General features: G+C 38.4%; 1 long non-coding RNA gene across 2 annotated transcripts in view; it reads right to left on the bottom strand.

The window, feature by feature from the left end:
• Positions 1–25,517, bottom strand: part of LOC122030889 — a 44,473-nt gene that overhangs the window by 6,385 nt on the left and 12,571 nt on the right. The window contains exons 3-4 of one of the 2 annotated variants that reach the window (XR_006125648.1): positions 11,805–11,866; positions 10,667–10,763 (exon numbers count right to left, since the gene is read on the bottom strand). This is a non-coding gene — a long non-coding RNA (uncharacterized LOC122030889). The remainder of the gene's footprint in view (positions 1–10,666; positions 10,764–11,804; positions 11,867–25,517) is intronic. The other variant, XR_006125646.1, reaches the window with a different exon arrangement.

Genomic DNA, 25,517 nt, shown 5'->3' with positions numbered 1-25,517 from the left:
ATTGGGCTAATTCTTCTTGCATTGCTAAGGTCCAGTCTGGATCGGGTAGGGCTTCGTCTACAATTTTGGGTTCAATTTTGGAGATTAGGACTATTTGGCTAAGGTTTCTGTAGGATGATCTAGTTCTAACTCCTAGAGTTGGATCACCCAAAATTTGGTCAGATGGGTGATTTGTGTTTGTTCTAGTTGGTTTTACATTTGGGTTAGCAATTGGATCTTCAGATTCATTGGGTTTAGGTTGAATTTTGTTATCATCTTCTGTATTTGTTGAGTTAGCATGTTCTGGATTATTATTTTCATTTATTATATTGGGTAGATTATTTTCTTCATCAAATATTACATTTATTGTTTCTTCAACTTTTAGGGTATTTTTGTTGTATACTCTATATATCCTAAAAATATTCCTGTGGTTGTTTTTGATGAAAATTTTCCTAGGTAGTCTTTAGTGGTCAAAATGAATACTTTACATCCAAACACTTTTAGATAGTTTAAATTAGGGATTTTATTATAGTATATCTCATAGGGTGTTTTATTTTGAAATTTGTTAATTAAAATTCTATTTTGTATATAGCAGGCTGTGTTAATTGCTTCAGCCCAAATTGATTAGATAAATTGTATTCATTTAACATGGTCCTAGCGACTTCTTGTAGGGTTCTGATTTTACGTTCTACTAGACCATTTAGTTGGGGGGTCCTAGGGCAGGAGTATTCATGTTTATACCCATTAATTTCACAGAATTTAGTAAAGTTATGATTTTTAAATTCTCCCCCATGGTCGCTTCTGGTTCTTTTTATTTGAGTGTCTTTTTCATTTTTTATTAATTTACAAAAGATTTTAAATATTTCAAAAGTTTCATTTTTAGTTTTTATAAACTTTACCCAAGTAAATCTTGAGTAGTCATCGATTATTACTAAGCAATATTGGTTTTTGCTTAGTGACTTGGCTCCATGCGAATCAAACAAGTCTAGGTGAAGGAGCTCAAGTATTGAAGTTGTTCTATTTAGGTTGGTTAACTTATGGTTTGACTTGGTTTGTTTACCTTGTCGACAAGCATCACATGTTGAATTAATGAATTTTAATTTGGGTAGACCTCTAACTAGACCATTTTGACTTATTTTTGAAATGAGTCTAGTATGAGTGTGACCTAGTCTCCTATGCGACAGCTCAGTTTCCTCATGTTATGTTAGGAGACACTTTGTTGAGGATGTTGGTAGGTTAATTGTGTATACATTATTTCTCCTAATGCCCTTAAGTATAATTTCAGGGTTATAAGTATTTTTAATTGTACACCCAGATTTGGTAAAGTTAACTAAGTAACCACTATCACATAATTGGCTGATGTTGAGTAAATTAAAGTTAAAATTTCAACTAATAAAACTTTTCGAATAATAAAGTCTGAATTGAGTTCGATATTACCTATTCCGATTACCTTAAGTTTATCATCGTTGTCGAATGCAACTGAACCTAAATTCTTTAACTTGAGCTTTGTGAACTTCAATCTATCTCCAGTTATATGTCTGGAGCATCTACTATCCAACATCCATTGATCCAATTCCTATACATAAAGTATCTGAATTGGAATCATTTTGATGAAAAGATAGTTCGATTGAGGTTAGCTCCCTAATGAGTGATTGTGAGATGATTTATTGATTTAATCTAATTGGATTTAAATAGGTTTTTAAAAGAATATTAAAATAAGTTTTTTAAAAGATTTTTTAAAATAAATTTTTTAAAAGATTTTAATATTATTTGAATTTGATTTGATTATTAATTTGAATTACTAATTATTAATTAAATTTGAATTATTAATTTGATTTGAATTATTAATTTGATTTGAGTTATTAATTATTAATTTAATTTAATCCTTAGTCATCTCACCCGATCTAAATTTTAAATTAGGGAATCCTATAATTTTGTGAGATGAATTATGTTCAATTATAGGGTTTGGTTTAACTTTGTGTTAAATTCAAGTTTAATTTTGGGCTTAACAAATAGTTATTCTTTGGATAAACTTCTAGGCTATGGTGAGTCACTTGGACATCATTAAAGTAACTATGCCTTTGAGGTTTTCCAAATAGTTCTATCCACTGAACTTAATACACAATCTTGGTCTAACTGGTTAGGATCCATAAAGGGTAACTTCGGTTAGTTCCACTTAGCCAAATACACCAGGTCAAAGTCATATCTTCCTAGGCATGCATAGACTAAACTTCCCTAACATACTATCATCCAAAATTTCACCAGTACCATAAGTCAAGTTAAACTTGTTCCCTTTCTAATTAGTTCTAATTACCCTGCCGGGTAGCTTGGTTTGGGTTACTCTGTCAGGTAGGTTAGTTTTGGAGGTGTCAGCTATTCCAGAGCCTCCCCCGATATTATTGATAATTTTACATATTTTTATTTATACATTAGATTTATATTCCTTTAACAGTTTAATTTATAACTTAGATTTAAGTTTTTTAAATTAATTTAATTTATTTTAATTTTAATTATTTTCTTTTAATGATTTATCTTTTCATTAATACAGTTTTTCTTTTGGCTCCCCCATAGATCATAGCCTCGATATGGTCTATCAAGATAGTGTACTTGATCCTTGGGAAGCCAATATTAACTAGGTCCAACTTAATTAACCAAGTTGGACTTAGGTACTCATGCTTGGACTACTTTACTATTTGGTCTATTGACTAAGGATAGATAGGATCGATATTTCTTTGTGGTTTTAAAACCTAATCCATATTTATTGTAAACGACTCTTTGTGTTCCAAGAATTAGGTCAAGGTTCTTGGAGCCCAAAGAAAATCATTCCAATGTCTTCTTCAAATCCTTGACTTGAGTTTTCAGACTAGAATTTTCTTCCTCAAACTTTTTGACTTGAGTTGAATTTTCAGTCTGAACTAGATCAGGAAAGGGTTTGGAGTTAGTCACTTCTTTAAGGGTTACTACCTCCTTTAGAAGTGACTTGACCCGAATGTTGATTTTGCTAATTTTCGAATTAAATAATTTACTAAATTATGTAAACACGGGATACTTACAGCGGAGTCAGGCCCTTCGGAAAAGGATACAGATCTGTGGCTTCTCTCAAACTCGGCTTCCAATTTGTCCTCGCTTCCGGATTTGTTGGTGTAGTCCCGGTCGTCAACGCGAGAAAACTCGTCTATTCGAGTTCTTCGTCGTCGAACTCCTCTGAAGAAGACTCGTCTCATGTCGCCTTCAGGGCCTTCTTCCTCCTTGGTTTCTTCGGATCTTTCTGGTTTGGGCAGTTCGCCTTGATGTGTCCCTTCTGATTGCACCCGTAGCACGTTACCTCGAACTTCACTTTTGGTTGAACTTCCTTGGTTTGAATTACCTTCTTCAGGTCCTTCTTGTTGAAACCTTTCTTTTTCTTGTACAGTTTCTTTACCAGGTTGACGAGTTCCATTGTTAGCTCGTCATCTTCATCGTCTGAGTCAGGTTCTTCTTCTAACTCTGGTTCGATTCTTCACCGTGATCTCGGATCGCGTGTTTTACTTATACTTGCAACCAAAGTTATACCTTTCTTGGTTGGTCGTGCATTAGTCTACTCATGTAATTCAAATTCAGAAAAATGCTCATCTAATTTAATTGAAGACAGGTCCTTAAAAACCTTGTAGGCATCTACTATTGGGGCAATTTTCCTAGGTCAAGTTTGACTAAGCTTGAGTTGAGTCAAGCTTGAGTCGAGATTTGAGTTTTGATGTTTGACAATATATGGAGATTGCTAGGGCAATCGTCCGGTTGTGGAGATGGTCAAAGAGTTGACCAGGTTAAGAAGAAGACTGGGTAAGTCCTAACTGGAGGTTAGGTGTCTGGAAGTCCTAACTAGAGGTTAGGCAGTGGAGAAGTCCTAACTGGAGGTTAGGCAGTGGTGAAGTCATAACTGGAGATTAGGAAATGGTGAAGTCCTAACTAGAGGTTAGGCAGTGGTGAAGTCCTAACTGGAGGTTAGGCAGTGGAGAAGTCCTAACTGGAGTTTAGGCAATGGGAAAGTCCTAACTGGAGTTTATGTTGGGTTTTTCGGGCCGCAAAAACCACGTTTTCGCGTCGCGGAAACCCCGAATCACCCATGCCACTGGATCTCGTGCGAAGGATAGATTTCAAAAATTTACATGTACGAGTTTCTACTTAGATCTACTCCTAGATATACATGAAAAGATTTTATACCTTCGATGTGTGCCCTTCGCGAGTCCCGCTTGTCCAAGGTACGCCAGATCTCGAGATTGTCAACGTAGGCAATCCTCTAGAAGTATCCACACGAACAAGATGTGTTCTCTAACACACAAGGATGGAGGAGAGAGCACCACAAGTGTGCTAGCACTTCTTGATGCTCTCGGATGGGATTGGAAAGGGAGAAAAGAGAGAAAATAAGAAGAATCTCATTCACTCCTCTAGTAGTATCCTCCTTTGTGACCTTCACTCTCCCTTGTTCTCTTAGAACTCGACTCACTCACCTTCTTCATGCTTGGAACTCACTGCAACAGCAGCAAAGAAGGAGGAAGAACCAAGGAAGAAGATGCCACATTAAATTCTCATCAATAGCACAAAACAAAAACCTTCACCCACATTAGTGTGGCCGGCCACATGTTGTAACTCCCCTCATTTAATGTGGCCGGCCACATTAAATGGAATGGATGTGTAACCTCCATGAGGTGGCACACCTTGATGAGGTGGAGATGATGTGGCAAGTTTAGTCATGTCATGTAGGATGAGTCAACCTTCATGATGTGACAATACATCAAGTCAAATTTGATATTTCAACTTCCAATTGGTCAAGTCAAAATTGACCAATTTTCTTCCTTGATGAGTTAAATCCAACCTTTGATTCAAGTCAATTTTAATTTAATGAATCTCAATTCATTAATATAAATTGACTCAATGAATCATATTTAAATTAGACTCATTCAACAATTGAATCTAATTGAGTCTAACTCAATAAGTCTAATTTTAATTAATCCGAATCCAATCTTTGGTGCATCATATGAACCTAATCCAATTGGTTCATCATATGAACCTAATCTTCATCCACTTGTTCTTTGTGTGTGACCCAATAGGTTCTTGTAACGTTGGCAATGTTTCTAAACTCCTTTAGAAACATAAGCAATGAGCGGTATCTAGCAATACATCATTGCTACCCAAGTTACAAGAATGTTGAGATCTAACATCACCTTGTGACTACTAATTATGACTCCTCACAATATATGACAAGTGTCCTTCTATCCTAGACATCTAGATTGATCAATGTGAGGCATAGACCGTGTTATCCTCTAATCAATCTAAATCTTGAACTCCAAGTACACTCACTCGATCAAATGAGCTCAATATCTTATATTGACTCATTTGGCATGGTCATGCACTTAGTGGTCTCACTCTATCAAGAATACCGATGTCACTCCCGTCATATGGGAGGGATAGATCTCATCTACATTACTCATATCTCTCTGCATAATTCATTACATACCCAATAATCGCCTTTATAGTCCACCCTTTTACGGGTGACGTTTGACGAAACTAAAGTACATAACTCCTATGTAGGGAACCATGGTGACTTCAGGTCTAAGGACTAGTAGTCATACCAATAGCCACATGAGAAAGTATATGACACTCATATAACGATCCATGATACTTTCTCATGGCGGGTCATTCAGTATACATTCTCTAATGTATACCCATGTGTCAACTTGATATCTCTATATCCATTACTTGTGAGATCAAGTCATCGAGTTGACCTACATGCTACTCTTATTGCATTAACATTGTCCCTGAATGTTAATACTCAACTAGGAATGATTAAGAGTAGTGTTCCCTATATCATCTCACTATCGATTCAACCAATCGATTGATATAGGTAAGAACTTTCTACTCAAGGACATTATTATACTTAGTTTATTTGGCACCAATACAAGTAAGTATAATAACCAAAAACCAAATGCCTTTATTTATATATAGAATATGATACAACAAGTCCAAATACAATAATCAAATGATTGGCTCTAGGGCTCTAGCTAACAGTTTAGGCATCTAGAAAAGTCCTAACTGGAGGTTAGGCAAGAGAGATGTCAAGTAGGTCAAGGTTGACAGGAGACTGGACTGGAAAAGTCCTAATTGGAGATTAGGCAAAGGTAAGTCCAACAGGAAGGTTGGCAAGAGTAAAAATCCAAGTAGCTTAGTGTTGACTAGACTTGGTGGTGAAAGTCCTGCTAAGTGAGATCAAGCAATTGAAAAGTTCAAGTGTAATCTTGGCAAAGGGAGAAATTCCTGGTGAGGAGCCAGGAAATTGGGAAAGTCCAAGTGTGATCTTGGCAAAGGTTGAAAGTCCAAGCATGTGGTCTTGGCAAGGTAAGTCCTAGTGTGACTTGGCAAGGAGAACTCAATAACTAGGATGAGGCCGAAGGAAGCTCCTGAAGGCAATGCGTGAAGGATGGGAGATATCCAAGGGACGCAAGGCTGATAGAGGAGGCTAGAAGGCTAGTTCGAGGTTGATCGAGTGTGGTGTATAATCCGACAACTAGAATGAGGCCAAAGGAAGCTCCTGAAGGCAAGGCGTGAAGGATGGGAGATATCCGAGGGACGTAAGGCTGATGGAGGAGGCTAGAAGGCTAGTTCGAGGTCGGTCGGGTGTTGGCCAAATGCTAGGCATGGATACCCAACAGGTCATGGTTAACCGGGAGTTGGGTTTGGGACCTTGAACTTGAGTTTGAGGCAAGTTCAGGATGTTCAATTGATCGGTCGATCAATTGAACCAGTGTCTAATTGATCGGTCGAACAATTGAACCAGTGTCCAATCGATCGGTCGATTGATTGAACCAGTGTCCAATCGATCGGTCGATCGATTGGAGTGTGCTGCGAGTGTGGGATGACTCCAATCGATCGGCCGATAGATTGGGAGCATTACTCGCATGCACAGAAGCTTTCCCAATCAATCGAGCGATCGATTGGGATCTACCAATCGATCGGTCGATCGATTGGGGAGGAGAAACTCTCGCACGGACACGAGAGCACAGAATGGGTTTGAATCAATCGGTCGATCAATTTAGATGGTCTCAATCGATCGGTCGATCGATTGGGAAGTGACCGTTGAGCAGGAAACGAGCAATGGACGGCTGGGATTGTGTAGATGTGACGTAGCAATCGATTGGGACTAATTTGGATGGATTGGGAGCACTGTATAAAGTCTGGGCGGAGCATTTTCTTCGCCAGTACTTTGCGTTCTTCTTCCTACCAGATCTTTGCAATTTCTCGTGCGATTTTTCTGCGATTCTTCACGCGAACTTTCAGATCTTCACTGCTAGTTCTTGAAGGCTCTTGGGGTGCATCTCCAAGGTTTAAGAGGCAACCTACATCAACAAGATCAAGTAAGGAGAGGTTTTATTTTATACACTTGTGTATTTTCTTCTTGTTTGAGTGACTCTTGTTGTTAGGTGTTGGTGTAAGGCTTCTCCGCCTTCGGCTACGACCGAGAAGGAGTGTTTCATAGTGGAGGTGTGTGTGCTCAGTGTGTGGATCCTTGGATTAGTCACCTATTCTTGAGGTGGATACCAAGTAAATCCTTGAGTTAGCGTTGGTTGTGTTTGTATTAGTATTCCACTGCATATTATCAAGACAAAACAACCGATGAAGCAACGAAATGCTATTCACCCCCCCCCCTCTAGGGGGCATATCGGTCCTAACATCTACCATTGACGCCCACAAGGTATTCCTTGGAAAAGCATTAAGTGTGTACCTTATTACATCTCTATTTTCCACTTTCTGCCCGATCGCGTGGAGGCAGTTAAGGGTATCTTGTATACGTGTGTGAAGTTGACTAGCCGTCTCACCTTCTTGCATTTTTAGGTTATACAATTTATTGAACAACAAATCACGTTTACTTACTTTGGTTTCGGAGGTGCCATCGTGTAATTCGATAAGCTTTTCCCATAGCTCCTTAGTGCTCGAGAATGGGCAGACGCGGTTTAGCTCCTCCTTCGTTAATCCGCACTGGAGAGTGCATGTTGCTCTGGCATTTGCTTCCACCTTCTTAATTGTTATTGGATCCCAGTCTTTGCAGGATGTTGGCTTGTCATCTCCGTCAGTTGGTAGTTCGAGTCCAGTCTTGACTATCATCCACATCTCGAACTGGATTTTCAAGAAAATCTCCATTGTACCATTCCAGTAACCGAAGTCTTCTCTAGTGAAGAGCGGGGGATGGACGGTGTTGTAGCCTTCTTGTTGGGCCATTTAGAGGATATGCACATATAAAAAAATATATAATATGTTCCGAGACTAGATCTTGGATTAGTAGTGCAGTATGAAAGTAAGGGTAAATTACGTTCTCGAGTGGTGTTGTACCGACCTCGAGAAAAGAATTCGATAACGTAAAGAACTTGATCAGAAAATAGCAATTATGATAATTCCAATCGACTCCAAAAAATAGAAAACACCACGAAAGAAATGCGTGATTGGTGGTTGCACCAGATCAATGCTACCCCACTCTGATACCAATTGTTAGATTGAGAAGCGCTAGAGGAGGGTGAATAGCGCTCGTGGCTTTCACGCGTTTCAGATTCATAAAACTGTCGAGTTAAAGCAGCGAAAATAAAAGACAACAAACGCGAACACAAGTATTTACTTGGTTCGGAGCCTAGGGTGACTCCTACTCCAAGGCCCGTGATCGTTGATCGCTTTCTGTGAGCAACAACTATATCGCGTAAAGAGAGTACAAATATGTATTACAATAAGTGCAATAATAAAAATAATTATACTGATGACAGAATTGAAATCTCGGAGCTCCGGGTCGTCGGGGACTTGTAACAACACTTCAGGGCGTCTTTTGGAGCAGCACGTTGTAGTAGAAGCACTTAAGAATTGATGATGTGCACTGCTGCTCAAACACCCCTTTTATGCACTGTTGGGGGCGCCTCAAAGCCCTTCCGAGGCGCCTCAAAGCAGCCAAGTCAGCCGCGTGGATTAGCGCTGAAATCTTCTCCTCTGATCCACTTGAAGGCGCCTCCAAGATGTGGTCCAGGGCGCCTCCAGCTCAGTCCAAGGCACCTCCAGCTCTGCCGCGCAGACTTCAGCTCCTTTGCATCCGAGGGGGCCTCCAAGCTCCATGGAGGCGCCTCGGACACTGTTCCGAGGCTGAACTTGCTCATTTGTCCCTGCAATGCATGTTAGTGCACAAAACATACACATACCCTGCAAGACAAAGCTAGCACACATAAAATATAGTAAGAGCAGTATTTGACAGTCGTTGAACTGTCCGGATCTGACTTCGAATCTCTGACCGGAAACCCTAGGTCGACTCTACGCCTACTGTTCCCTCTATGGGGAACGCATCCTCACCTACTCCCCTCAGGAGAGATTACCTGATATCAGTCCGGTCCTCCAGACGACTGAACTTTCTGCCTAGGGTTACCACCCCCTAGGGTTTTTCTCCACCTAGGGTTACCATCCCCTAGGACCTAAGATTTCCCCCCCCCCCCCCCCTTAGAATTTTCCTCTACCTAGGGTTACCACCCCCTAGGACCTAAGGTTGTCACCCCTTAGGATTTTCCTTCACCTAGGGTTACCACCCCATAGGACCTAAGGTTGCCGCCTCATAGGGTTTTCCTTCACCTAGGGTTACCGCCCCCTAGGACCTAAGGTTACCACCCCTTAGGATTTTCACCTGCCTAACCGCAGTTAGGACTTTCTGAAACACTTATTCAAGTACGTTAGACAACAATTAATCTTAACTTTGAAACCTTTGCCATTATCAAAACTCGGGTTCGATCATCGGATGCTTCCTGCACCAACATATATAATCTACTCACATCATTCAACCTTTACCCGGTTGAATGCGTACTCAGAACTCTATATAAGGTTAAGTATCTCTGGGTTAGTCTAGAGTTTGCCCGGCCGGGTGTTCATAGAGAACTTTAATATTCGTTCAAGTTGACCCCATCCAAGTATTTTACACTATAGTTATCTTAATAAGACCCAACAATTAGGTAATCAACTGAACCAGATGGGGATTGCTTTCCTATCTCAATTTTAACCCTCACACCATCTTAACCAGAATCTTCTCGTCATCTCCGAAACCTGCTCAATGCAACCCTTATCAGGTGATTTCATCAATTTGAAGTGGCCCCACTCTAATACCAATTGTAAGATTATTGTGTTAGAGGGGAGTGAATAGCACTCGTGGCTTTCATATTCATTTAAAAACTTTTGAGAGACAAATGCTGCGGAATAAAGATAAAAAGAAACAATGCTAACAAATCTAAGTTTTACTTAGTTCGGAGCTTGTGGCGACTCCTATTCTAAGGTCCACACGTAAGAGTACTTTCGTTGGGCAATCTGTCATGCCCCGAGGGTAAGGTTGTCCAATTAAAATTGGGCGGCAGCACCTCCCCTTTAGCAGTGACAAATGAAACCAGTATATATTGCCCCAAGGCTACTCACAAGCAATCTACATCCCACACGACTGGATGTAAACACAACCACACAGTTTATAAGCAGCTCACACGGCTAGAAGTAAACATAACCATGCAGTCAATAAACATCCCACACGACTGAAATAAAATAGTGGAAGTCATAAAATAATAATATAAGAAAACCACAATACAACTAACTGCGAGTCAGCTCGGCTTGACACGACAACATCAAACCAAATATAAGAAACAATAAAGCTGACCTCCATACAAAAGATGTCACTCGATGTGACATTGGACTGGCAGACAGGATCTCCAAGTGACTCCATAAATCCTTTACCTGCTACCTGGTGAAATAAACTAGTTCATGGGGTGGTGAGTGTTGGGACTCAGCTGGTAATAGATAGATAGTGCATGAATATAATAAAGAACTAGAGATACAAGATACACAGTCTCATGGGTACAATGGTAGATACTATAATGATAACGTAGTAATTGTCCAAACCTAAAACCATATCCTAGGCTAGTACTAAGAAGTCAGGAGTAGTGAGGTTCTGCTCATAACTACATGGATATCATGTGAGGTATATACAAACTACCAATAAGTAAGTCAGCTCCTAGTACAAGCAACAAGTGTATATCTCAACATGTGTAAGCATATCTATAGATATAATAAAACAACTACATAAGTAAGAAATCAACAAAATAAGCAGAAATATAGTAATAACAGCGTATGCATGAATGGCCACTACCGCCTACCCCTCTGCACCACGACCCCTATATGGTCAAGAGGTTGAGACAATGAAAACTGTACACACTCCAGCCACCACTACTCTAGAGTGGTCAAGTGGACAAGTGCCGAGTAGCCAACTAGCTACGTAGCAATGGGGTCCCTACTGCTCGCATCTCCACATACCACTACCCATGAGTGGCCGAGTGGGAGCACTACAGGACAAGCGTCATCTGCTCCAGCTACCACTACCCATGAGTGGCTGAGCATGCGGCTCTGGTCAATGATTCTCTCAACCATAAGGGAGACATAATCGTTGATATGCATGCAATGGTATGATGCACAAGATGCAACTGTCATCATATATATATAAATAGAAATCAGGTATGCTACAGGAAGCCAGCATGCTCAATAAGGTATATGAATAAACGACAATCATAACAAGTAAGCATGGTATCTAGAATCTAGTATATGGTATCTAGTATCTGCTAAATATTATGGATGGCAATGAGATACTGTATAGACATCAAATCAATTAGCTCAAAGATCAAGTGAATAAGTATCAAGCACAAGAAAAATATGAGTCGAGTCAAGGTAAATACAACAACTATCCGAATAATAGCTCATGCACTAAGGTCAACGAACTAAGAATCAAGGTAAAAAGTACACACCTTAATCAGTAGTTCGTACCAAAACAAATCCTACGTCGAGACCCATGTCTCAAATCAAAGTCCTGCATCAGCATATATAATTTAGTTAGGTTATACATAAATATTTAACTAACCCTAATCCTATTCTGATAAGGAAAACTGTTAGAGTGTATACTAAAAGCCTAGCTTTTATATAAATATTTATTTAAAAATAAGAATCACATTGGTCAAATGTCTACATTTATATGCCAAGTGTAGTTGTTCAATTAATTTATATTGTATATAACATGGTGTGTGGTGTCACACACAGAAGATCATGTTATCAATTCCTTATAAATTATAAACAGTAGCTCACGACTAAGATGGAAAGAAACAAACCATTGGAATAGTCGTAGTGTAATTTAGTATTAGTTTATCTTAACTATAAAATTATACTAGTACACTCTGAGTGTATTGAGCAAGACCATTTAAGATAAATTCTTTTTATACTGACTATATAAAAGAACAAGACCTTTGTTATTATGGAAGTGTGTGTTTTTAATCCTGATATAATAACAAGCACATATATCTAGTATTTATTTCTTTGACTTATTAAACGGTGTGAATTAGTTCGATAAATCAATAGGCTCGATAAGTTGGAAAATGATATTATTTATAGTGTGTGTTGTTCATTATAGAAAGAAACTGTGTCCTAGTAATCTAGGTTGATGATGTCCCCAAGATGAGCTCATAAGGATGGTCATGTAAACCATGCAGGTGGACTTAGTCCTACATGACGATAAGGATGAGTGGTACTACTCTTGGAGCTAGATATTAATTAAGTGAGTTGTCAGTAACTCATTAAATTAGTGGACATTCTATATCTTAAACACAGGGAGACTAACACACTCATGATAAAGAGGAGCTCATATAGTAATATGTGATTGGTGCGGTAGTTCAATAATAAGTATTTAGTGGTATGAGTTTTTATTGATGAACTCGAGTTGTGTGTTTGGGACGACCACAAGAAGCTCAAGTTCATCGGGAGACCAAAACCAATTCCTCCTCTCGGTCCCTGTCATAGCCTCTTATTTATAAAGTATTATACCCACTCATACCCACCTTCTTGTTAGTTGGAGCCCTAGAGCCAATCATATGATGATTGTTGTATGGACTCATTGTATCAAATTCCTATGTATATAAAGGCATTTCTTTTTGGTTATTATACTTACTTGTATTGGTGCCAAATAACTAAGTATAATAATGTCCTTGAGTAGAAGGTTCTTATCTATATCATCGATTAGTTGAATCGATAGTGAGATGATATAGAGAACACTACTCTTAATCATTCCTAGTCAAGTATTAACATTCAGGGACAATGTTAATGCGACGAGACTAGCATGTAGGTCAACTCGATGACTTGATCTCACAAGTCATGGATATAGAGATATCAAGTTGACACACGAGTATGCATTGGAGAATGTATACTGAATGACCCGCCATGAGAAAGTATCATAGATCGTGTTATATGAGTGTCATATACTTTCTCATGTGGCTATTAGTATGACTATTAGTCCTTGGACCTGAAGTCACCATGGTTCCCTACATAAGGAGTTGCATACTTTGGCTTCGTCAAACGTCACCCGTAACTAGGTGGACTATAAAGGCGATTACTAGGTATGTAACAAATTATGTGGAGGGATGTGAGTGATGTAGATGGGATCTATCCCTCCTATATAACGGGAGTGACATCGTTATTCTTGATAGAGTGAGACCACTAAGTGCATGGTCATGCCCAAATGAGTCAATATGAGATATTGAGTTCATTTGATTATAGTAAGTCTACTTGGAGTTCAAGATTTAGATTGATTAGAGGATGACACGGTATATGCCTCACATTAATCAATCTATGTGTCAAGGATAGAAGGACACTTGTCATATATTGTGAAAAATCACAATTAGTAGTCACAAGGTGATGTTGGATCTCAACATTCTTGTAACTTGGGTAGTAATGATGTGTTGCTAGATACCGCTCATTACTTATGCTTCTAAATAGGTTTAGGAGCATTGCCAACATTACAAGAACCTAAAGAATCAATTTAATCAATGAATAGAGATTCATTATATTAAATTGATTTGAATCAAATGGTTAGATTTGATCAACCATGGAAGAGAAGTGGTCAAGTTTGACTTGACTTGAGAGGGAAGATGAAAGGTCAAGTTTGACTTGACCATTTCCACCTCATTTGTGAGTTGGCATTAAGTAGGCCAATGATGATGTTTCACATCATCAAGGTTGGCTTATGTGTGTGCCACATCATGAGGGAGTTCAAGAATTGTGACTCTTGATATCCCATGGAGGTTTAAAACCTCTCCTTGAAGTGGTCGACCACTTAACTCATTGAGTGAGTTTCATTTTGTTTTGTAACTCCATCATCTTCCTCTTTGCTTTCTTCTTCTCTCCCTCTCCTCCACCTTGGCCGAAACATTCAAGGGTGCTAGCACACTCTAAGGTTTCTTCTCCACCTAATCGTTCGTGTGGATACACATAGAGGGGTGTTCACTTGACACCCTTGAGATCCGGCATCTTCTAGGACGAGCGGGATAAGCAAAGGGCTTCGCTACAAAGGTATATCTTTCTTCCATGTAGATCTAGGATTAGAGAAACTTGTACACGAAATTACGAAATTTTTATATTCGCACGGATCTGGTGGCATGGGATTTCAGGGTTTTCACAACGCAAAAGCAATTTTTGCGGCTTGAAAATCCCAACAGTGGTTTCAGAGCCACGTGTGAAGCGTGTATGAGTTTAATTTTTGTTTTTATGAAAAACATTCAGATATGTAAGTTTCTGTATATTTACAATTTTTATAGATGTTATGAGTATTTTTCTCGTATAGGCGAAGCAACAAGTGTTTGGACACTTGTAGGCTTCGACTACCGAGAAAACCTTTCCGAAACGGCAAGATTTCGCCCAAATCATTTTGGGACAGCGGCTTAAGGCGTTGTAAGATCATCGTAGGACACTAGTGATATTCATTTCACGAGAAGGGGCGCTGCCCCTAACCCCGCAAGGGGTATTGTCCCGCGATCGCGCCCGAAAATCGCTAAACGGGACCGCCGGAAAATTTTGACTCATAAAATTGTAAAAATAGTAGTAAAAATTATAGAAATTTATGGAAAATACATAATTTAGTATTATGTATAATTTTGTGATGGTCATAGCCCAAAACTCCAATTAGATTGAAAAAAATCGTGTTGTATATGATCGCGACCTGCGTGTCGTGCCTTCCTTTATTTTATATCCTGTTGTAAATAGTTTAGACTCGATGTAACTCGAGTTTCAAATTTGTAATGTACAAAAATTGAAGCGGTGGAAGGTCCACTCGAGGAGGAGTTACGAGGAGGGTGCGAGCAACACATGGCGGTCAAAGAGAGGAGCTTGGAGAAGTTGTTGACCCTAGGTTGACTGTCCGATCTTCTCATTAGCTTGAGAAGATCGTAGTAGGGTCATGACCTAACAAAATTTAATTAATTGCTTATGTGTGTATGTGATGCATGCTAGTGTAGAGTAATTAATTAGTGCTTTAACGATTAGATTAGATCTAAATCGCGTATATGATGCACCACGATTAGATTAGATCTAAATCGCGTATATGATACACATCAACGATTATATTACATCTTAATCGAGACAACTCAAAATGCCTACCATGCCATGATACTCATCACTACCTCGATCACATGTTGTTGTTGAATCTGCCAAAGCAGAGCAACGCATATTATTTTAGTAGGGTGCGGAGGGACAATCTTGGTCCCGCCTATCAACGCATGGGTGAGTACAAACTCAATCAGATTGAGTAAAACTAATTAAACTCAATTAGATCGGGTTTAACTATAGGCATTTTCCAATGGTTGGTAGATAGGTCAAAATCACATTTATATTAATTTTTGAGTGATTTAGCCAAATCTAACTCAAGTTTTAATATATATGCGGATCTTGATCCTATAAACAAGAGTTGCATAGAGATGTAATTGGTAATTAGTTACCTACCAATCATACTAAGTCTTGGGCGATTTAGCCAAAGCTAACTCAAGGCTTAGTATGATGTGGATCTTATCCCGCAAGAATTATAGCTAGTTGGTTAGAATCTAGTAGGTGTGGTTTGACCACATCCATGACTTGATTCTACAAAAGTTCTATAATTCAGTGGAAGTATCATTTAGTTAAAGGCCTAATTAAATGATTAGTGGAATATGATTATTTATTTTTTGCATTTTCTGTTGTAGATTGTCATGTCGTCAAACATGAACACCTTCTCCCTGTGTTCTGTCCTTGATAAGGACAAGCTCAATGGAGCTAACTTCCTGAACTGGTACAGGAACTTGAGAATTGTTCTCACACAGGAACGAAAACTGTACGTCCTGGAGCAGTCCATTCCCGAGGCACCTCCTGCCACTACCACGCGAGCTGACCGTGATGCTTATAAGAAGCATCAAGATGACGCATTAGATGTGTCTTGTCTCATGCTCGTGACCATGAACTCTGAGCTTCAGAAGCAACACGAGTTGATGGGTGCTTATGATATGGTTGAACATCTTCGTCAACTATATCAAGGACAAGCTAGGCACAAGAGATTCGAGATCTCTAAGGCACTGTTTCAGTGCAAGATGCAAGACGGGACTCCCGTAGGTCAATATGTACTTAAGATGATTGGGTACATAGAAAACCTACAGAGGTTGGGATTTCCCCTTGGCCAAGAGCTGACCACTGACTTGATCTTGTAATCCTTGTCAGAGAGCTACAGTCAATTCGTCATGAACTAAAACATGAACGAAATTAACAAGTCACTGCCTGAGCTGCTAAGCATGTTAAGAACTGCTGAGCTCAACCTTAAGAAGGTAAATCCCAACTCTATTTTGATGGTGCAAAAGAGCAAAGGCAAGGGCAAGCCTAAAGGTAAGGAAAAGTCCCAAGCCAAGGGCAAAAGCAAGGCACTGAAACCCAAAAGAGGGGTCGCCAAGGATTCTACCTGCTTCCACTGCGGTCAGACCGGGCACTGGAAAAGGAATTTTAAGAAGAAGAGAAGTGAGACTTCTACTTCAGGTATATATGTTATAGAAGTTAATCTCTCTATTTTTTCATCATGGGTATTAGATACCGGATGTGCTTCTCACATTTGTACTAATGTGCAGGCGTTGAGAAATAGCAGGGCATTAACGAAGGGTGAGGTGGACCTACGAGTAGGCAATAGAGCACGGGTTGCTGCTGTTGCTATAGGGACTTACTATCTATCTCTACCCTCTGGGCTTGTACTAGAACTAGATGAATGTTGTTATGTGTCTGCTCTTACTAAGAACATAATTTCAGTTTCTTGTTTGGACAAGAAAGGTTTTTAATTTATAATAAAGAACAAATATTGTTCAGTTTATTTAAATGATATGTTCTATTATAGTGCACCTCTGATTAACGGACTCTATATTCTAGACTTAGAGAACCCCATCTATAACATAAATACCAAAAGGTTCAAATCAAATGAAATGAACCAAACATATCTCTAGCACTGTCTCTTAGGTCATATAAATGATAAACGCTTATCTTAGCTCCATAAAGATGGTTTGCTGGACTCATTTGATTTTGAATCATATGAGACATATGAATCATGCCTACTGGGCAAGATGACCAAGACACCCTTTAGTGGGCACAGCGAAAGAGCGACTGATTTGTTAGGACTTATACATAGTGATGTATGTGGCCCTTTCAATGTCGCGGCTAGAGGCGGTTATAGGTACTTCATCACATTTACTGATGACTTCAGTAGATATGGTTATGTATATTTGATGACACATAAGTCAGAATCCTTTGAAAAGTTCAAAGAATTCAAAAATGAAGTACAAAACCAGCTTGTCAAGAGTATTAAGATACTTTGATCAGATCGAGGTGGAGAATACCTTAGCCATGAGTTTCATGACTATCTAGCTGAGTGTGAGATTCTATCCCAGCTCACTCCTCCTGGAACACCATAGTGGAATGGTGTATCCGAAAGAAGGAATCGTACCCTATTAGATATGGTACGGTCTATGATGAGTCACATAAATCTTCCTATATCTCTTTGGGGCTATGCTTTGGACATAACAGCCTTTATACTCAACCGTGTTCCATCCAAGGTTGTGATAAAGACACCATATAAGATATAGACTGAGAGAGATGCCCAGATATCTTTTATGAGAATTTGGGGTTGTGAGGCTTACGTTCGACGTCAAGTCTTAGACAAATTGTGACTCAAATCTGATAAGTACTATTTTATAGGATATCCCAAGGAAACGAAGGGATATTACTTCTACATTCCCAATCAACACAAAGTAGTTGTGGCTAAGACTGGGGTTTTTCTAGAAAGAGACTTTGTTTCTAAAAAAACTAGTGGAAGTACGTTCAATCTTGAAGAAGTTCAAGATATGGACCATAGCACTGAAGCCTTGATGGAAGTTGAACTGGAACCACAAAGTGTTGTGGATGATGAGATTGTTCCACAAGGAGTTGAGGAACAACAACCAGTTCAAGTAGACATACCTCTTCGCATGTCTGATAGGCTACGTCGTTAGCCTAAGAGATACTCATTTCTTATGTCTAACCATGATGACGCTATGCTCATTGAGAATGAGCCTATCTCTTATCAGGAAGCTGTGATGAGACCAGATTCTGAGAAATGACTAGAGGCCATGAGATCCAAAATAGAATTCATGTACACCAACCAAGTATGGACTTTGGTTGATCCACCTGAACGGGTTAAACCCATTGAGTGTAAGTAGGTCTTTAAGAGAAAGACTGACATAGATGGACTTATATATAAGGGTCGTCTGGTAACTAAAGGTTTCAAGCAAATTCATGGTATTGACTATGATGAAACCTTTTCTCCAGTAGCGATGTTTAAGTCCATTCGGATCATGTTTGCTATTGTAGCATACCACGATTATGAGATCTGGCAGATGGATGTCAAAACCGTGTTTCTGAATGGAAACCTGCTCGAGGAAGTGTACATGACACAACCTAAGGGTTTTGTAGATCCACAGCATACTGGCAGAGTATGCAAGCTGCATAAGTCCATTTATGGACTATAGCAAGCTTCTCTGAGCTAGAATCTTCGATTTGATGATGCGATCAAATAGTTTGGTTTCATCAAGAATGAAGATGAACCTTGTGTCTACAAGAAGGTTGTAGGGAACACAGTTGTCTTCCTTGTATTGTATGTGGATGATATACTACTCATTGGGAACGACATCCCTTTGTTGTAGTCTGTAAAGACTTGGCTAGGGAATTGTTTCTCAATGAAGGACTTAGGTGAAGCAACCTGCATTCTAGGCATAAAGATCTATAGAAATAGATCTAAGAGATTGCTTAGCCTAAGTCAGAGTACATATATTGATAAGGTATTACTACCGTTTGCCATGCAAAATTCCAAGAAAGGATTTCTGCCGATGTCACATGGTGTGAGTCTTTCGAAGACTCAAAGTCCCTCTTCTAGAGAGGAAAGAGACAGCATGGATCAGATCCCTTGTGCTTCAGCCATAGGATCTATCATGTACGTCATGCTATGTACTCGTCCTGATGTCTCGTATGCTTTGAGCATGACGAGCAGATACCAGTCAGATCCAGGTGAAAGTCACTGGAAAGCAGTCAAGAATATTCTTAAGTACTTGAGAAGGACTAAACAATATTTCTTGATATATGAAGGTGATGACGAGCTAGCTATAAAGAGCTAGTTATAAATAGTTATAGTGATGCCAGCTTCCAAACTGACCAGGATGATTATAGATCGCAGTTTGGGTTCGTGTTTTTCTTGAATGATGGTGCTGTGAGCTGAAAGAGTTCGAAGCGATACGCGCCTTGATTCTGACCAAGTATATATATCGCATCGTAAGCAAAGAAGAGGTAGTTTGGATCCGCAAGTTCATTACTGAGCTTGGGGTTGTTCCTAGCATAGCCGATCCGATAGAGCTCTATTGTGACAACAATGGAGCAATTGCGCAGGCTAAGGAACCTCGCTCACACCAGCGGACCAAACACATACTACGGCACTTCCATCTCATTCGAGAGATCATCGATAGAGGAGATTTAAAGATTTGCAGAGTACCCACAGAGGCTAACATTGCAGATCTCTTGACCAAGGCTTTGGCGCAGAGAAAACATGATGGTCACACTAGATTATTGGGCCTTAGAGCCTACACTGATTGGCATTAGTGCTAGTGGGAGATTGTTAGTTAGAGTCCTAGAGTCAATCATATGATGATTGTTATATGGACTCATTGTATCATATTCCTATGTATATAAACGCATTTCTTTTTTATTATTATACTTACTTGTATTGGTGTCAAATAACTAAGTATAATAATGTCCTTGAGTAGAAGGTTCTTATCTATATCATCGATTGGTTGAATCGATAGTGAGACGATATAGAGAACACTACTCTTAATCATTTCTATTCAAGTATTAACATTCAGGGACAATGTTAATGCGACGAGACTAGCATGTAGGTCAACTCGATGACTTGATCTCACAAGTCATGGGTATAGAGATATCAAGTTATATACGGTACATCGAGAATGTATACCGAATGTGTTGGTTGCTACTCTGAAAACCTATAGGTTCCAATGCATAAAATTTTTGTACAAGGTCCGAACCTTTCCTAGCTACCATGTGTTCTTTTAAATTAAATTTTGGATCATGAACTTAACACGCTTGATCCAAAACTTAATCTATTTGTTCTTTTAGGTTTTGACTTGGATCTCCTGCGGAACTTAACACGTTCGACCCAAGTCTCCTTAAGTTATTAATTCCATTAAATATTAATTTCCATAAAAGGTTCCCAGTACTGACGTGGCGAGGCACATGGCCTTCTTGGATATGGGAGCAACCACCACCGACTAGACAAAACCTTTAATAGAAAGCTAATATTTAATTTCCTAAAATAACTTTAGGTTAACCAAAGAGAACAATCAAATCACAAGGAAAAGAAAGAAAACAAAAGAACACAACATCGAAAAACATATTCAAAATACTAGAACGTAAGCCTCTTGTATTTGGTATTATTTCCATAAATAACTAGCATGATGCGAAATAAAATTACTAGTTATACCTTGTAGAAAACCTCTTGATCTTCTATCTCTTCTAACCTCGGACGTTGTGTGGGCAACGATCACCGAGATGAGAAACCACCAACCACCTTCTTCTCCTCCAAGCAAGGTTCGCCACAAAGGAAGAACTTCACCAAAGAAGAAAACCAAAATACTAACCAAGCTCCAAGAGATGCTAGCTTTCTCCTTCTTCTTCTTCTTCTCCAAGTAGTATCCGCCACCACAAGAGCTCCAAGGAAGGGAGAGAGGTTCGCCACCACAAGAGGAAGAGAGGAGAGGATGGCCGCCACACCAAGGAACAAAAGAGGAGAGAAAATAATAGAGGTTGTGTCTCAAGGCACCCTCACCCTTCTTTTATATTCCTTGTAAGCAAATTAGGAAATTTAATTACAATAAAATTTCCTCAATTTCGACATGATTTAATTTAGAAAAATAAAATAAATTTTCCAAATCAATCTTCAATGGTCGGCCACATCATTGGAGAACAAATTGGACAAGTTTTAATCAACAATTAAAACTTCCTAATTTGTTTCCGGAAATTTTAAAAAATAAAATTTCTCTTTAAAATCTCTTCATGGTTGATAAAGGAAATTTCTATAATTTTAATTTTATCAACATGTGAATAATTTTAAAGAAAAATAAAACATCTCTCCAATCTATAAATAAGGAAAGAGATCTAATCTCTTTCTTTAATCTTTGTAGATCTTTTACAAGAGAGATATTTTAATTCTCTTTAAATTATATCTTCCACATAATAATAAAAATAAAATTAAAATTCCTTTTTATTTAATTTGGCCGGCCACATAATTCTTCTTATACCTAGGCCGACCCTAGCTTGATTCCCAAGCTAGCTTGGGGTGGGTATAGAAGGTGGGTATAGGTGGGTATAACTCTATAAATAAGAAGCTACGATAGGGACCGAGAGGAGGAATTGGTTTTGTCTCCGATAAAATTAAGCATCCCGTGTTCGCCTCAACACACAACTTAATTTTATCAATGATAATTCATTCCACTAGAGAACTATCATTGAACTACCGCACCAATCCCAAATTACATTTTGGGCTCCTTCTTATTATGAGTGTGTTAGTCTCCCTTAAGATATCGAATGTCCACTAATTAAGTGAGTTACCGACAACTCATTTAATTAATATCTAAGTCCAAGAGTAGTACCACTCAACCTTATTGTCATGTCGGACTAAGTCCACCTGCAGGGTTTACATGACAATCTTTACGAGCCCTCTTGAGGACATTATCAACCTAGTATCTCTAGAACACGCTTCCTTCTATAATCAACAACACACACTATAAGTGATATCATTTCCCAACTTATCGGGTTTATTGATTCAACGAACTAAATCTCACCCATTGATAAATTAAAGAAATAAATATCAAATATATGTGCTTGTTATTATATTAGGATTAAGAGCACACACTTCCATAATAACTGAGGTATTTGTTCCTTTATAAAGTCAGTATAAAAGAAACGACCTCAAATGGTCCTACTCAATACACTCTGAGTATACTAGTGTAATTATATAGTCAAGATAAACTAATACCTAATTACACTACGACCTTCTAATGGTTTGTTCCTTTTCCATTTTGGTCGTGAGCTACTGTTTATAATTTATAAGGTACTGATAACATCATCTTCTGTATGTGACACCAGATACTATGTTATCTACAATATAAATTAAATGAACAACTACAAACAAATGTAGACAATTAGACCAAATGTGATTCTTTATTCATAATAAATGTTTACAAAGCTTAGGCTTTCAGTATACACTCCAACAGAATGACCCGTCATGAGAAAGTATCATGGATCGTTATATGAGTGTCATATACTTTCTCATGTGGCTATTAGTATGATTATTAGTCCTTGGACCTGAAGTCACCATGGTTCCCTACATAAGGAGTTGCATACTTTGGATTCGTCAAACGTCACCCGTAACTATGTGGACTATAAAGGTGATTACTGTGTATGTAACAAATTATATGAAGGGATGTGAGTGATGTAGATGGGATCTATCCCTCCTATATAACGATAGTGACATCGTTATTCTTGATAGAGTGATACCACTAAGTTCATGGTCATGCCCAAATGAGTCAATATGAGATATTGAGCTCATTTGATTATAGTGAGTCTACTTGGAGTTCAAGATTTAGATTGATTAGAGGATGACACGGTCTATGCCTCACATTGATCAATCTAGGTGTCAAGGATAGAAGGACACTTGTCATATATTGTGAAGAGTCATAATTAGTAATCACAAGGTAATGTTGGATCTCAACATTCTTGTAACTTGGGTAGTAATGATGTGTTGCTAGATACCGCTCATTACTTATGCTTTTAAATGAGTTTAGGAGGTTAGGTGCATTTGATGAAGATTAGGTTCATTTGATGAACCAAAAGGATTAGGTTCATGTGATGAACCAAGTTGGATTAAGAGTAATCCAAATTAAACAAATTGAGTTGGACTCGATTTGATTCATGTGTTCAATGGATCTAATTTAGATTATGTTTCATTGAATCAATTTAATCAATGAATAGAGATTCATTATATTAAATTGATTTGAATCAAATTGTTAGATTGGATCAACCATGGGAGAAAAGCGGTCCAATTTGACTTGACTTGAGAGGGAAGATGAAAGGTCAAGTTTGACTTGACCATTGCCACCTCATTTGTGAGTTGGCATTAAGTGGGTCAATGATGATGTTCCACATCATCAAGGTTGGCTTATGTGTTTGCCACATCATGAGGGAGATTAAGAGTTGTGACTCTTGATATCCCATGGAGGTTTAAAACCTCTCCTTGAAGTGGTCGGCCACTTAACTCATTGAGTGAGTTTCATTTTGTTTTGTAACTCCATCTTCTTCCTCCTTGCTTTCTTCATCTCTCCCTCTCCTCCATCTTGGCCGAAACCTTCAAGGGTGCTAGCACACTCTAAGTTTTCTTCTCCACCTAATCGTTCGTGTGGATACACATAAAGGGGTGTTCACTTGACACCCTTGAGATCCGGCATCTTCTTGGACGAGCGGGATAAGCGAAGGGCTTCGTTACAAAGGTATATCTTTCTTCCATGTAGATCTAAGGTAGATCTAGGATTAGAGAAACTTGTACACGAAATTACGAAATTTTTATCTTCGCACGGATCTGGTGGCATGAGATTTCGGGGTTTTTGCGGCTCAAAAATCCCAACACTTCTTACCCACCTTAAGGTGGTCGGCCAAACCAAGGTGAGTTGGTTCCATTGAGTGGTCGGCCCTAGCTTGAACCCAAGCTTAGGTGGCAGGCCAAAATAAAATAAAAGGATTTTATTTTGTAAAATTTTTCTTATGTGGAAGTCATGATTTTAAAAGAGAGTTTAAAATTTAAATCTTTTATTTTATAACTTTCTACAAAAGATTAAGAGAATGGTTTGATATCTTTCCTTATTTGTAGTTAAAAGGAAGATTTTAATTTTTGATAAAACTTTCTTTTTTTTTTGTAACCATCTTCATGATTTAAAAGAGAGTTTTAAAATTAAATCTTTCCCATTATAGTTTCTACAAAAGACTAATAAAAGATTTGATATCATTCCTTATTTGTAGATTGAGAGGAAGATTTTAATTTAAAAGAAAACTTTCCTTTTTGGAAATCATCCACATGTTTTAATAGAGAGATTTTAATTTATAAAAATTTCCTTTTATGATCAACCATGAAGGGAATTTTCAAAAGAGAAATTTTTATTTAAAAATTTCTGGAAACAAATTAAGAAGTTTTAATTTTGTATTTAAAACTTTCCTTGTTTGGAGAGATTAAGGTGGTCGGCCATTAGAGGTTTAATAAGGAGATTTTAATTAAATTTTCCTTCTTAAACAATAACAAGGAATATAAGGAAGTTTTTATTTATAAGATTTTCCTGATTTGCCAAGACCAAGGAATATAAAAGAGAGGGTAGAGGTGCCTCACCTCATAACATATCATCTATTATTCTTCTCTCTTTTATTCCTTAATGTGGCCGACCCTATTCCTCTTCTCCTTTCTTCTTCTTGTGGTCAAACCACATCATCTCTTGGATCTCTTGTGGTGGTCGGATTTTGCTTGGAGAAGGAGAGAAAGGAGGCTTTGTTTCTAGCATCCCTTGGAATTTGGTGGTGGTGGTCGAACCTCATCCTTTCTTGGAGTTATTGTGGTGGCCGAATCTTGCTTGGAGAGGAAGGTAGCTTGGGTGGATTCTCATCTCGATAGATCGTCGCCCACATGACGTCCGAGATAAGAAGAGGAATACGACAGAAGATCGTGAGGTCTATAAGCTATAAAAGGTATAGCTAGTTATTAGTTTCCGCATCATAACTAGTTCATCTTTTATTTGGATCTTGAAATAGCAAACACAAGAGGCTAATGAATCTAGGTAATCAAATTTCTGTTTTCGATTTTATGTTTCTATTCTTTTTTCAAATTTGTGATTCGATTGTTCTTTTTGGTTAAACCTAAGGTTACTAGAAGGAAATTAAATATTATATTTCTTTAAAAGGCTTTGACTAAGCGGTGGTGGATGATCTCATATCCAAGAAGGTCTAGTACCTCTCCATGTAGTCCTGGAAGTCAATTTTAGAAATTAATATTTAATTGAATTTGT

The sequence above is a fragment of the Zingiber officinale genome, chromosome 11A (genome assembly GCF_018446385.1).
Source record: "Zingiber officinale cultivar Zhangliang chromosome 11A, Zo_v1.1, whole genome shotgun sequence".
In the NCBI taxonomy this organism is placed as follows: Eukaryota; Viridiplantae; Streptophyta; class Magnoliopsida; order Zingiberales; family Zingiberaceae; genus Zingiber; species Zingiber officinale.
Note: the sequence above shows the minus strand (reverse complement) of the source record. Positions and strands in the feature narration are given on the sequence as shown.